Below are 12500 nucleotides of genomic sequence, written 5' to 3' on the forward strand. Positions count from 1 at the left end.
CAACCTTGTCCGACTTTGAGGCACCAGGCTCGGCCACCCTCCGAGCCTTTTCACTCCCTCTCCTGTTATGGTGCCTCCCTACTAACCTCTAGGTGGTTGCGCTCGTGACATCAAAAAGACCACTTTTTGCAGAGCAGTCACACTCGGAAAAAATTTCTTTCGTCAGGCAAAAGAACCAGAGTTTTCAGCGGTCATCCACTCCAACCTTGTCCGATTTTGAGGCACCAGGCTCGGCCACCCTCCGAGCCTTTTCCTTCCCTCTCCTGTTATGGTGCCTCCCTATTAACCTCTAGGTGGTTGCGCTCGTGACATCAAAAAGACCACTTTTTGCAGAGCAGTCACACTCGGAAAAAATTTATTTCGTCAGGCAAAAGAACCAGAGTTTTCAGCGGCCATCCACTCCAACCTTGTCCGATTTTGAGGCACCAGGCTCGGCCACCCTCCGAGCCTTTTCACTCCCTCTCCTGTTATGGTGCCTCCCTATTAACCTCTAGGTGGTTGCGCTCGTGACATCAAAAAGACCACTTTTTGCAGAGCAGTCACACTCGGAAAAAATTTCTTTCGTCTGGCAAAAGAACCAGAGTGTTCAGCGGTCATTCACTCCAACCTTGTCCGATTTTGAGGCACCAGGCTCGGCCACCCTCCGAGCCTTTTCACTCCCTCTCCTGTTGTGGTGCCTCCCTATTAACCTCTAGGTGGTTGCGCTCGTGACATCAAAAAGACCACTTTTTGCAGAGCAGTCACACTCGGGAAAAATTTCTTTCGTCTGGCAAAAGAACCAGAGTTTTCAGCGGTCATCCACTCCAACCTTGTCCGATTTTGAGGCACCAGGCTCGGCCACCCTCCGAGCCTTTTCACTCCCTCTCCTGTTATGGTGCCTCCCTATTAACCTCTAGGTGGTTGCGCTCGTGACATCAAAAAGACCACTTTTTGCAGAGCAGTCACACTCGGGAAAAATTTCTTTCGTCTGGCAAAAGAACCAGAGTTTTCAGCGGTCATCCACTCCAACCTTGTCCGATTTTGAGGCACCAGGCTCGGCCACCGTCCGAGCCTTTTCACTCCCTCTCCTGTTATGGTGCCTCCCTATTAACCTCTAGGTGGTTGCGCTCGTGACATCAAAAAGACCACTTTTTTCAGAGCAGTCACACTCGGAAAAAAATTCTTTCGTCTGGCAAAAGAACCAGAGTTTTCAGCGGTCATCCACTCCAACCTTGTCCGATTTTGAGGCACCACGCTCGGCCACCGTCCGAGCCTTTTCACTCCCTCTCCTGTTATGGTGCCTCCCTATTAACCTCTAGGTGGTTGCGCTCGTGACATCAAAAAGACCACTTTTTTCAGAGCAGTCACACTCGGAAAAAATTTCTTTCGTCTGGCAAAAGAACCAGAGTTTTCAGCGGTCATCCACTCCAACCTTGTCCGATTTTGAGGCACCAGGCTCGGCCACCGTCCGAGCCTTTTCACTCCCTCTCCTGTTATGGTGCCTCCCTATTAACCTCTAGGTGGTTGCGCTCGTGACATCAAAAAGACCACTTTTTTCAGAGCAGTCACACTCGGGAAAAATTTCTTTCGTCTGGCAAAAGAACCAGAGTTATCAGCGGTCATCCACTCCAACCTTGTCCGACGTTGAGGCACCGATGTCGGCCAAGTTCTGAGCGTTCCACCGCCGAATGCCACTGGTCCTCAACACAGCGGACTTCCAATCCAACCTTGTCCGACTTTGAGGCACCGAAGTCGGCCTCAGCCCGAGCCTTCCCCCGCCGACCTCACTGGAGCCCGACATCCAGGGACCGGCGGAGGTCGCCCGCATGACCGCGGCAAAGTGTCTCAAAGTCGGGCACGACCGCTCGAGTCACCCGCCAACCCGGTCCGGGGCACCTCCAGGGACCGGCGGAGGTCGCCCGCATGACCGCGGCAAAGTGTCTCAAAGTCGGGCAGGACCGCTTGAGTCACCCGCCAACCCGGTCCGGGGCACCTCCAGGGACCGGCGGAGGTCGCCCGCATGACCGCGGCAAAGTGTCTCAAAGTCGGGCATGACCGCTTGAGTCACCCGCCAACCCGGTCCGGGGCACCTCCAGGGACCGGCGGAGGACGCCCGCATGACCGCGACAAAGTGTCTCAAAGTCGGGCATGACCGCTCGAGTCACCCGCCAACCCGGTCCGGGACACCTACAGGGACCGGCGGAGGTCGCCCGCATGACCGCGGCAAAGTGTCTCAAAGTCGGGCATGACCGCTTGAGTCACCCGCCAACCCGGTCCGGGGCACCTCCAGGGACCGGCGGAGGTCGCCCGCATGACCGCGGCAAAGTGTCTCAAAGTCGGGCATGACCGCTTGAGTCACCCGCCGACCCGGTCCGGGGAACCTCCAGGGACCGGCGGAGGACGCCCGCATGACCGCGACAAAGTGTCTCAAAGTCGGGCATGACCGCTCGAGTCACCCGCCAACCCGGTCCGGGGCACCTCCAGGGACCGGCGGAGGACGCCCGCATGACCGCGACAAAGTGTCTCAAAGTCGGGCACGACCGCTCGAGTCACCCGCCAACCCGGTCCGGGGCACCTCCAGGGACCGGCGGAGGACGCCCGCATGACCGCGACAAAGTGTCTCAAAGTCGGGCACGACCGTTCGAGTCACCCGCCAACCCGGTCCGGGGCACCTCCGGGGACCGGCGGAGGTCGCTCGCATGACCGCGACAAAGTGTCTCAAAGTCGGGCACGACCGCTCGAGTCACCCGCCAACCCGGTCCGGGGCACCTCCAGGGACCGGCGGAGGACGCCCGCATGACCGCGACAAAGTGTCTCAAAGTCGGGCATGACCGCTCGAGTCACCCGCCAACCCGGTCCGGGGCACCTCCAGGGACCGGCGGAGGAGGCCCGCATGACCGCGACAAAGTGTCTCAAAGTCGGGCATGACCGCTCGAGTCACCCGCCAACCCGGTCCGGGGCACCTCCGGGGACCGGCGGAGGACGCCCGCATGACCGCGACAAAGTGTCTCAAAGTCGGGCACGACCGCTCGAGTCACCCGCCAACCCGGTCCGGGGCACCTCCAGGGACCGGCGGAGGACGCCCGCATGACCGCGACAAAGTGTCTCAAAGTCGGGCACGACCGCTCGAGTCACCCGCCAACCCGGTCCGGGGCACCTCCAGGGACCGGCGGAGGACGCCCGCATGACCGCGGCAAAGTGTCTCAAAGTCGGGCATGACCGCTTGAGTCACCCGCCAACCCGGTCCGGGGCACCTCCGGGGACCGGCGGAGGACGCCCGCATGACCGCGACAAAGTGTCTCAAAGTCGGGCACGACCGCTCGAGTCACCCGCCAACCCGGTCCGGGGCACCTCCGGGGAGCAGTGGAGGTCGCTCGCATGACCGCGACAAAGTGTCTCAAAGTCGGGCATGACCGCTCGAGTCGCCCGCCATCCCGGTCCGGAGCTCAACACTTTGTCGTTTTTTCCACTCCCTCCCCATTAACCTCTAGGTGGTTGCGCTCGTGACATCAAAAAGACCACTTTTTGCAGAGCAGTCACACTCGGAAAAAATTCGTTTCGTCTGGCAAAAGAACCAGAGTTCTCAGCGGGCTTCCAGTCCAACCTTGTCCGATTTTGAGGCACCAGGCTCGGCCACAGTCCGAGCCCATTCACTCCCTCCCCTGTTGTACTCGCTCCCTATTAACCTCTAGGTGGTTGCGCTCGTGACATCAAAAAGACCACTTTTTGAGGAGCAGTCACACTTAGGAAAAATCCGTTTGCGCTCACACCATCCCTCCCCATTAACCTCTAGGTGGTTGCGCTCGTGACATCAAAAAGACCACTTTTTGAGGAGCAGTCACACTTAGGAAAAATCCGTTTGCGCTCACACCATCCCTCCCCATTAACCTCTAGGTGGTTGCGCTCGTGACATCAAAAAGACCACTTTTTGAGGAGCAGTCAGACACCGAGGTTTTCTGGATTTATGTCCGTTTTCCTGGTTCTCTGACTCGGGCACCTTGTGACCGACATCCCCCCCTTCCCTGGTTCTATTTTGCCGATACTTTGGTGAGTTTTCTACCCGCAAACCAAGCCCCCCAAGCCCGCCGCCTGGTGGGGGAGCATGCCGCCTGGCCCGGTTCTATTTTAGGTCACTTTGGTGAGTTTTCTACCCGCAAACCAAGCCCCCCAAGCCCGCCGCCTGGTGGGGGAAGAGGCCCCCTGGTCCCGGTTCTATTTTAGGACACTTTGGTGAGTTTTCTACCCGCAAACCAAGCCCCCCAAGCCCGCCGCCTGGTGGGGGAACATGCCCCCTGGTCCCGGTTCTATTTTAGGACACTTTGGTGAGTTTTCTACCCGCAAACCAAGCCCCCCAAGCCCGCCGCCTGGTGGGGGAACATGCCCCCTGGTCCCGGTTCTATTTTAGGACACTTTGGTGAGTTTTCTACCCGCAAACCAAGCCCCCCAAGCCCGCCGCCTGGTGGGGGAACATGCCCCCTGGTCCCGGTTCTATTTTAGGACACTTTGGTGAGTTTTCTACCCGCAAACCAAGCCCCCCAAGCCCGCCGCCTGGTGGGGGAACATGCCGCCTAGCCCGGTTCTATTTTAGGTCACTTTGGTGAGTTTTCTACCCGCAAACCAAGCCCCCCAAGCCCGCCGCCTGGTGGGGGAAGAGGCCCCCTGTTCCCGGTTCTATTTTAGGACACTTTGGTGAGTTTTCTACCCGCAAACCAAGCCCCCCAAGCCCGCCGCCTGGTGGGGGAACATGCCCCCTGGTCCTGGTTCTATTTTAGGACACTTTGGTGAGTTTTCTACCCGGAAACCAAGCCCCCCAAGCCCGCCACCTGGTGGGGGAAGAGGCCCCCTGGTCCCGGTTCTATTTTAGGACACTTTGGTGAGTTTTCTACCCACACTGCAGGTCCCCAAATGCCGCCATCTGGTGGGGGAACATGCCGCCTGCACCGGTTCTATTTTAAGTCACTTTGGTGAGTTTTCTGCCCACACTACGGGTCCCCAAATGCCGCCATCTGGTGGGGGAACATGCCGCCTGCACCGGTTCTATTTTAAGTCACTTTGGTGAGTTTTCTGCCCACACTACGGGTCCCCAAATGCCGCCATCTGGTGGGGGAACATGCCGCCTGCACCGGTTCTATTTTAAGTCACTTTGGTGAATTTTCTACCCACACTACGGGTCCCCAAATGCCGCCATCTGGTGGGGGAACATGCCGCCTGCACCGGTTCTATTTTAAGTCACTTTGGTGAGTTTTCTGCCCACACTACGGGTCCCCAAATGCCGCCATCTGGTGGGGGAACATGCCGCCTGCACCGGTTCTATTTTAAGTCACTTTGGTGAGTTTTCTGCCCACACTACGGGTCCCCAAATGCCGCCATCTGGTGGGGGAACATGCCGCCTGCACCGGTTCTATTTTAAGTCACTTTGGTGAGTTTTCTACCCACACTACGGGTCCCCAAATGCCGCCATCTGGTGGGGGAACATGCCGCCTGCACCGGTTCTATTTTAAGTCACTTTGGTGAGTTTTCTACCCACACTACGGGTCCCCAAATGCCGCCATCTGGTGGGGGAACATGCCGCCTGCACCGGTTCTATTTTAAGTCACTTTGGTGAGTTTTCTACCCACACTACGGGTCCCCAAATGCCGCCATCTGGTGGGGGAACATGCCGCCTGCACCGGTTCTATTTTAAGTCACTTTGGTGAGTTTTCTGCCCACACTACGGGTCCCCAAATGCCGCCACCTGGTGGGGGAACTGCCGCCTAGTCCCGGTTCTATTTTAGGTCACTTTTCTCACTTTCTGACCCACAAATAATGCCCCAAATGCCGCCGCCTGGTGGGGGGAACTGCCGCCTAGTCCCGGTTCTATTTTAGGTCACTTTTCTCACTTTCTGACCCACAAATAATGCCCCAAATGCCGCCGCCTGGTGGGGGGAACTGCCGCCTAGTCCCGGTTCTATTTTAGGTCACTTTTCTCACTTTCTGACCCACAAATAATGCCCCAAATGCCGCCGCCTGGTGGGGGGAACTGCCGCCTAGTCCCGGTTCTATTTTAGGTCACTTTTCTCACTTTCTGACCCACAAATAATGCCCCAAATGCCGCCGCCTGGTGGGGGGAACTGCCGCCTAGTCCCGGTTCTATTTTAGGTCACTTTTCTCACTTTCTGACCCACAAATAATGCCCCAAATGCCGCCGCCTGGTGGGGGGAACTGCCGCCTAGTCCCGGTTCTATTTTAGGTCACTTTTCTCACTTTCTGACCCACAAATAATGCCCCAAATGCCGCCGCCTGGTGGGGGGAACTGCCGCCTAGTCCCGGTTCTATTTTAGGTCACTTTTCTCACTTTCTGACCCACAAATAATGCCCCAAATGCCGCCGCCTGGTGGGGGGAACTGCCGCCTAGTCCCGGTTCTATTTTAGGTCACTTTTCTCACTTTCTGACCCACAAATAATGCCCCAAATGCCGCCGCCTGGTGGGGGGAACTGCCGCCTAGTCCCGGTTCTATTTTAGGTCACTTTTCTCACTTTCTGACCCACAAATAATGCCCCAAATGCCGCCGCCTGGTGGGGGGAACTGCCGCCTAGTCCCGGTTCTATTTTAGGTCACTTTTCTCACTTTCTGACCCACAAATAATGCCCCAAATGCCGCCGCCTGGTGGGGGGAACTGCCGCCTAGTCCCGGTTCTATTTTAGGTCACTTTTCTCACTTTCTTACCCACAAATAATGCCCCAAATGCCGCCGCCTGGTGGGGGGAACTGCCGCCTAGTCCCGGTTCTATTTTAGGTCACTTTTCTCACTTTTCTACCCACAAATAATGGCAAAAAAAAATGCTTACAGCACCCAGTATTCCCAGGCGGTCTCCCATCCAAGTACTAACTGGGCCCGACCCTGCTTGGCTTCCGAGATCAGACGAGATCGGGCTCATTCAGGGTGGTGTGGCCGTAAGCGAGGGAAGCGCTTGTGAAATGCCCCAAAGTGTTGAAAATGTTCCCCAGGCCCCTGGTTCCCCATCCCCGCAGGAGGAGGCTCCCCAGGCCCCCTGGTTCCCCATCCCCGCAGGAGGAGGCTCCCCAGGCCCCCTGGTGCAGGAGGAGGCTCCCCAGGCCCCTGGTTCCCCATCCCCGCAGGAGGAGGCTCCCCAGGCCCCCTGGTTCCCCATCCCCGCAGGAGGAGGCTCCCCAGGCCCCATGGTTCCCCATCACCGCAGGAGGAGGCTCCCCAGGCCCCCTGGTTCCCCATCCCCGCAGGAGGAGGCTCCCCAGGCCCCCTGGTGCAGGAGGAGGCTCCCCAGGCCCCCTGGTTCCCCATCCCCGCAGGAGGAGGCTCCCCAGGCCCCCTGGTTCTCCATGCCCGCAGGAGGAGGCTCCCCAGGCCCCTGGTTCCCCATCCCCGCAGGAGGAGGCTCCCCAGGCCCCCTGGTTCTCCATGCCCGCAGGAGGAGGCTCCCCAGGCCCCCTGGTTCTCCATCCCCGCAGGAGGAGGCTCCCCAGGCCCCCTGGTTCTCCATCCCCGCAGGAGGAGGCTCCCCAGGCCCCCATGTTCTCCATGCCCGCAGGAGGAGGCTCCCCAGGCCCCTTGGTTCTCCATCCCCGCAGGAGTAGGCTCCCCAGGCGCCCTGGTTCTCCATCCCCGCAGGAGGAGGCTCCCCAGGCCCCCTGGTTCTCCATCCCCGCAGGAGGAGGCTCCCCAGGCCCCATGGTTCCCCATCACCGCAGGAGGAGGCTCCCCAGGCCCCCTGGTTCCCCATCCCCGCAGGAGGAGGCTCCCCAGGCCCCCTGGTTCTCCATCCCCGCAGGAGGAGGCTCCCCAGGCCCCCATGTTCTCCATGCCCGCAGGAGGAGGCTCCCCAGGCCCCTTGGTTCTCCATCCCCGCAGGAGGAGGCTCCCCAGGCCCCTGGTTCTCCATCCCCGCAGGAGGAGGCTCCCCAGGCGCCCTGGTTCTCCATCCCCGCAGGAGGAGGCTCCCCAGGCCCCCTGGTTCTCCATGCCCGCAGGAGGAGGCTCCCCAGGCCCCCTGGTTCTCCATCCCCGCAGGAGGAGGCTCCCCAGGCCCCCTGGTTCCCCATCCCCGCAGGAGGAGGCTCCCCAGGCCCCCTGGTTCTCCATGCCCGCAGGAGGAGGCTCCCCAGGCCCCCTGGTTCTCCATCCCCGCAGGAGGAGGCTCCCCAGGCCCCCATGTTCTCCATGCCCGCAGGAGGAGGCTCCCCAGGCCCCTTGGTTCTCCATCCCCGCAGGAGGAGGCTCCCCAGGCCCCTGGTTCCCCATCCCCGCAGGAGGAGGCTCCCCAGGCCCCCTGGTTCTCCATGCCCGCAGGAGGAGGCTCCCCAGGCCCCCTGGTTCTCCATGCCCGCAGGAGGAGGCTCCCCAGGCCCCCTGGTTCTCCATCCCCGCAGGAGGAGGCTCCCCAGGCCCCTGGTTCTCCATGCCCGCAGGAGGAGGCTCCCCAGGCCCCCTGGTTCTCCATGACCGCAGGAGGAGGCTCCCCAGGCCCCCTGGTTCTCCATCCCCGCAGGAGGAGGCTCCCCAGGCCCCCTGGTTCCCCATCCCCGCAGGAGGAGGCTCCCCAGGCCCCCTGGTTCCCCATCCCCGCAGGAGGAGGCTCCCCAGGCGCCCTGGTTCTCCATCCCCGCAGGAGGAGGCTCCCCAGGCCCCCTGGTTCTCCATGCCCGCAGGAGGAGGCTCCCCAGGCCCCCTGGTTCTCCATCCCCGCAGGAGGAGGCTCCCCAGGCCCCCTGGTTCCCCATCCCCGCAGGAGGAGGCTCCCCAGGCCCCCTGGTTCTCCATCCCCGCAGGAGGAGGCTCCCCAGGCCCCCATGTTCTCCATGCCCGCAGGAGGAGGCTCCCCAGGCCCCTTGGTTCCCCATCCCCGCAGGAGGAGGCTCCCCAGGCCCCTGGTTCTCCATCCCCGCAGGAGGAGGCTCCCCAGGCGCCCTGGTTCTCCATCCCCGCAGGAGGAGGCTCCCCAGGCCCCCTGGTTCTCCATGCCCGCAGGAGGAGGCTCCCCAGGCCCCCTGGTTCTCCATCCCCGCAGGAGGAGGCTCCCCAGGCCCCCTGGTTCCCCATCCCCGCAGGAGGAGGCTCCCCAGGCCCCCTGGTTCTCCATGCCCGCAGGAGGAGGCTCCCCAGGCCCCCTGGTTCTCCATCCCCGCAGGAGGAGGCTCCCCAGGCCCCCATGTTCTCCATGCCCGCAGGAGGAGGCTCCCCAGGCCCCTTGGTTCTCCATCCCCGCAGGAGGAGGCTCCCCAGGCCCCTGGTTCCCCATCCCCGCAGGAGGAGGCTCCCCAGGCCCCCTGGTTCTCCATGCCCGCAGGAGGAGGCTCCCCAGGCCCCCTGGTTCTCCATGCCCGCAGGAGGAGGCTCCCCAGGCCCCCTGGTTCTCCATCCCCGCAGGAGGAGGCTCCCCAGGCCCCTGGTTCTCCATGCCCGCAGGAGGAGGCTCCCCAGGCCCCCTGGTTCTCCATGACCGCAGGAGGAGGCTCCCCAGGCCCCCTGGTTCTCCATCCCCGCAGGAGGAGGCTCCCCAGGCCCCCTGGTTCCCCATCCCCGCAGGAGGAGGCTCCCCAGGCCCCCTGGTTCCCCATCCCCGCAGGAGGAGGCTCCCCAGGCGCCCTGGTTCTCCATCCCCGCAGGAGGAGGCTCCCCAGGCCCCCTGGTTCTCCATGCCCGCAGGAGGAGGCTCCCCAGGCCCCCTGGTTCTCCATCCCCGCAGGAGGAGGCTCCCCAGGCCCCCTGGTTCCCCATCCCCGCAGGAGGAGGCTCCCCAGGCCCCCTGGTTCTCCATGCCCGCAGGAGGAGGCTCCCCAGGCCCCCTGGTTCTCCATCCCCGCAGGAGGAGGCTCCCCAGGCCCCCATGTTCTCCATGCCCGCAGGAGGAGGCTCCCCAGGCCCCTTGGTTCTCCATCCCCGCAGGAGGAGGCTCCCCAGGCCCCTGGTTCCCCATCCCCGCAGGAGGAGGCTCCCCAGGCCCCCTGGTTCTCCATGCCCGCAGGAGGAGGCTCCCCAGGCCCCCTGGTTCTCCATGCCCGCAGGAGGAGGCTCCCCAGGCCCCCTGGTTCTCCATCCCCGCAGGAGGAGGCTCCCCAGGCCCCTGGTTCTCCATGCCCGCAGGAGGAGGCTCCCCAGGCCCCCTGGTTCTCCATGACCGCAGGAGGAGGCTCCCCAGGCCCCCTGGTTCTCCATCCCCGCAGGAGGAGGCTCCCCAGGCCCCCTGGTTCCCCATCCCCGCAGGAGGAGGCTCCCCAGGCCCCCTGGTTCCCCATCCCCGCAGGAGGAGGCTCCCCAGGCCCCCTGGTTCTCCATCCCCGCAGGAGGAGGCCCCCCAGGCCCCTGGTTCCCCATCCCCGCAGGAGGAGGCTCCCCAGGCCCCCTGGTTCTCCATGCCCGCAGGAGGAGGCTCCCCAGGCCCCTGGTTGGGAGAGGGGGAAAAAGAGCAAAGTGTTTAAAAATGCCCCAAAGTGTTGAAAATGTTCCCCAGGCCCCTGGTTCCCCATCCCCGCAGGAGGAGGCTCCCCAGGCCCCCTGGTTGGGAGAGGGGGAAAAAGAGCAAAGTGTTTAAAAATGCCCCAAAGTGTTGAAAATGTTCCCCAGGCCCCTGGTTCCCCATCCCCGCAGGAGGAGGCTCCCCAGGCCCCCTGGTTGGGAGAGGGGGAAAAAGAGCAAAGTGTTTAAAAATGCCCCAAAGTGTTGAAAATGTTCCCCAGGCCCCTGGTTCCCCATCCCCGCAGGAGGAGGCTCCCAAGGCCCCCTGGTTGGGAGAGGGGGAAAAAGAGCAAAGTGTTTAAAAATGCCCCAAAGTGTTGAAAATGTTCCCCAGGCCCCTGGTTCCCCATCCCCGCAGGAGGAGGCTCCCCAGGCCCCCTGGTTGGGAGAGGGGGAAAAAGAGCAAAGTGTTTAAAAATGCCCCAAAGTGTTGAAAATGTTCCCCAGGCCCCTGGTTCCCCATCCCCGCAGGAGGAGGCTCCCCAGGCCCCCTGGTTGGGAGAGGGGGAAAAAGAGCAAAGTGTTTAAAAATGCCCCAAAGTGTTGAAAATGTTCCCCAGGCCCCTGGTTCCCCATCCCCGCAGGAGGAGGCTCCCAAGGCCCCCTGGTTGGGAGAGGGGGAAAAAGAGCAAAGTGTTTAAAAATGCCCCAAAGTGTTGAAAATGTTCCCCAGGCCCCTGGTTCCCCATCCCCGCAGGAGGAGGCTCCCCAGGCCCCCTGGTTGGGAGAGGGGGAAAAAGAGCAAAGTGTTTAAAAATGCCCCAAAGTGTTGAAAATGTTCCCCAGGCCCCTGGTTCCCCATCCCCGCAGGAGGAGGCTCCCAAGGCCCCCTGGTTGGGAGAGGGGGAAAAAGAGCAAAGTGTTTAAAAATGCCCCAAAGTGTTGAAAATGTTCCCCAGGCCCCTGGTTCCCCATCCCCGCAGGAGGAGGCTCCCCAGGCCCCCTGGTTGGGAGAGGGGGAAAAAGAGCAAAGTGTTTAAAATGCCCCAAAGTGTTGAAAATGTTCCCCAGGCCCCTGGTTCCCCATCCCCGCAGGAGGAGGCTCCCCAGGCCCCCTGGTTGGGAGAGGGGGGAAAAAGACCAAAGTGTTTAAAAATGCCCCAAAGTGTTGAAAATGTTCCCCAGGCCCCTGGTTCCCCATCCCCGCAGGAGGAGGCTCCCCAGGCCCCCTGGTTGGGAGAGGGGGAAAAAGAGCAAAGTGTTTAAAAATGCCCCAAAGTGTTGAAAATGTTCCCCAGGCCCCTGGTTCCCCATCCCCGCAGGAGGAGGCTCCCCAGGCCCCCTGGTTGGGAGAGGGGGGAAAAGGAGCAAAGTGTTTAAAAATGCCCCAAAGTGTTGAAAATGTTCCCCAGGCCCCTGGTTCCCCATCCCCGCAGGAGGAGGCTCCCCAGGCCCCCTGGTTGGGAGAGGGGGAAAAAGAGCAAAGTGTTTAAAAATGCCCCAAAGTGTTGAAAATGTTCCCCGGCCTCCTGGTACCCCATCCCCGCATGAGGATGTCACCCAGGCCCCTGGTTCTCCATCCCCGCAGGAGGAGGGATTGTGGGTGGGAGAGGGAAAAAAAAGAGCAAAGTGTTTAAAAATGCCCCAAAGTGTTGAAAATGTTCCCCAGCCTCCTGGTACCCCATCCCCGCATGAGGATGTCACCCAGGCCCCTGGTTCTCCATCCCCGCAGGAGGAGGGATTGTGGGTGGGAGAGGGAAAAAAAGAGCAAAGTGTTTGAAAATGCCCCAAAGTGTTGAAAATGTTCCCCGGCCTCCTGGTACCCCATCCCCGCCTGAGGATGTCACCCAGGCCCCTGGTTCTCCATCCCCGCAGCAGGAGGGATTGTGGGTGGGAGAGGGAAAAAAAGGCTAAAGTGTTTAAAAAGAATAGCCCAAAGTGTTGAAAATGTTCCCCGGCCTCCTGGTACCCCATCCCCGCAGCACACCACACCACACAACCCCCCATGCCTCCTGGTCCCTCACACTCAGTCACTCACCCAGCCACCCACCCACCCAAGCACCCACTCATCTCCCCCTCCCTCACGCCGCCCTCCTGGTTCCCCACCTCG

General features: G+C 61.5%; 1 non-coding gene across 1 annotated transcript; it reads right to left on the reverse strand.

The window, feature by feature from the left end:
* Positions 1 to 6799: 6799 nt before the first annotated feature.
* LOC148058616 (5S ribosomal RNA) lies at positions 6800 to 6918 on the reverse strand. The gene has a single exon (XR_015709674.1). It is a non-coding gene; the product is annotated as a 5S ribosomal RNA (ribosomal RNA).
* Between the last annotated feature and the right edge of the window lie 5582 nt (positions 6919 to 12500).

Source organism: Callionymus lyra, unplaced genomic scaffold, assembly GCF_982586985.1.
Source record: "Callionymus lyra unplaced genomic scaffold, fCalLyr1.hap1.1 HAP1_SCAFFOLD_63, whole genome shotgun sequence".
In the NCBI taxonomy this organism is placed as follows: Eukaryota; Metazoa; Chordata; class Actinopteri; order Syngnathiformes; family Callionymidae; genus Callionymus; species Callionymus lyra.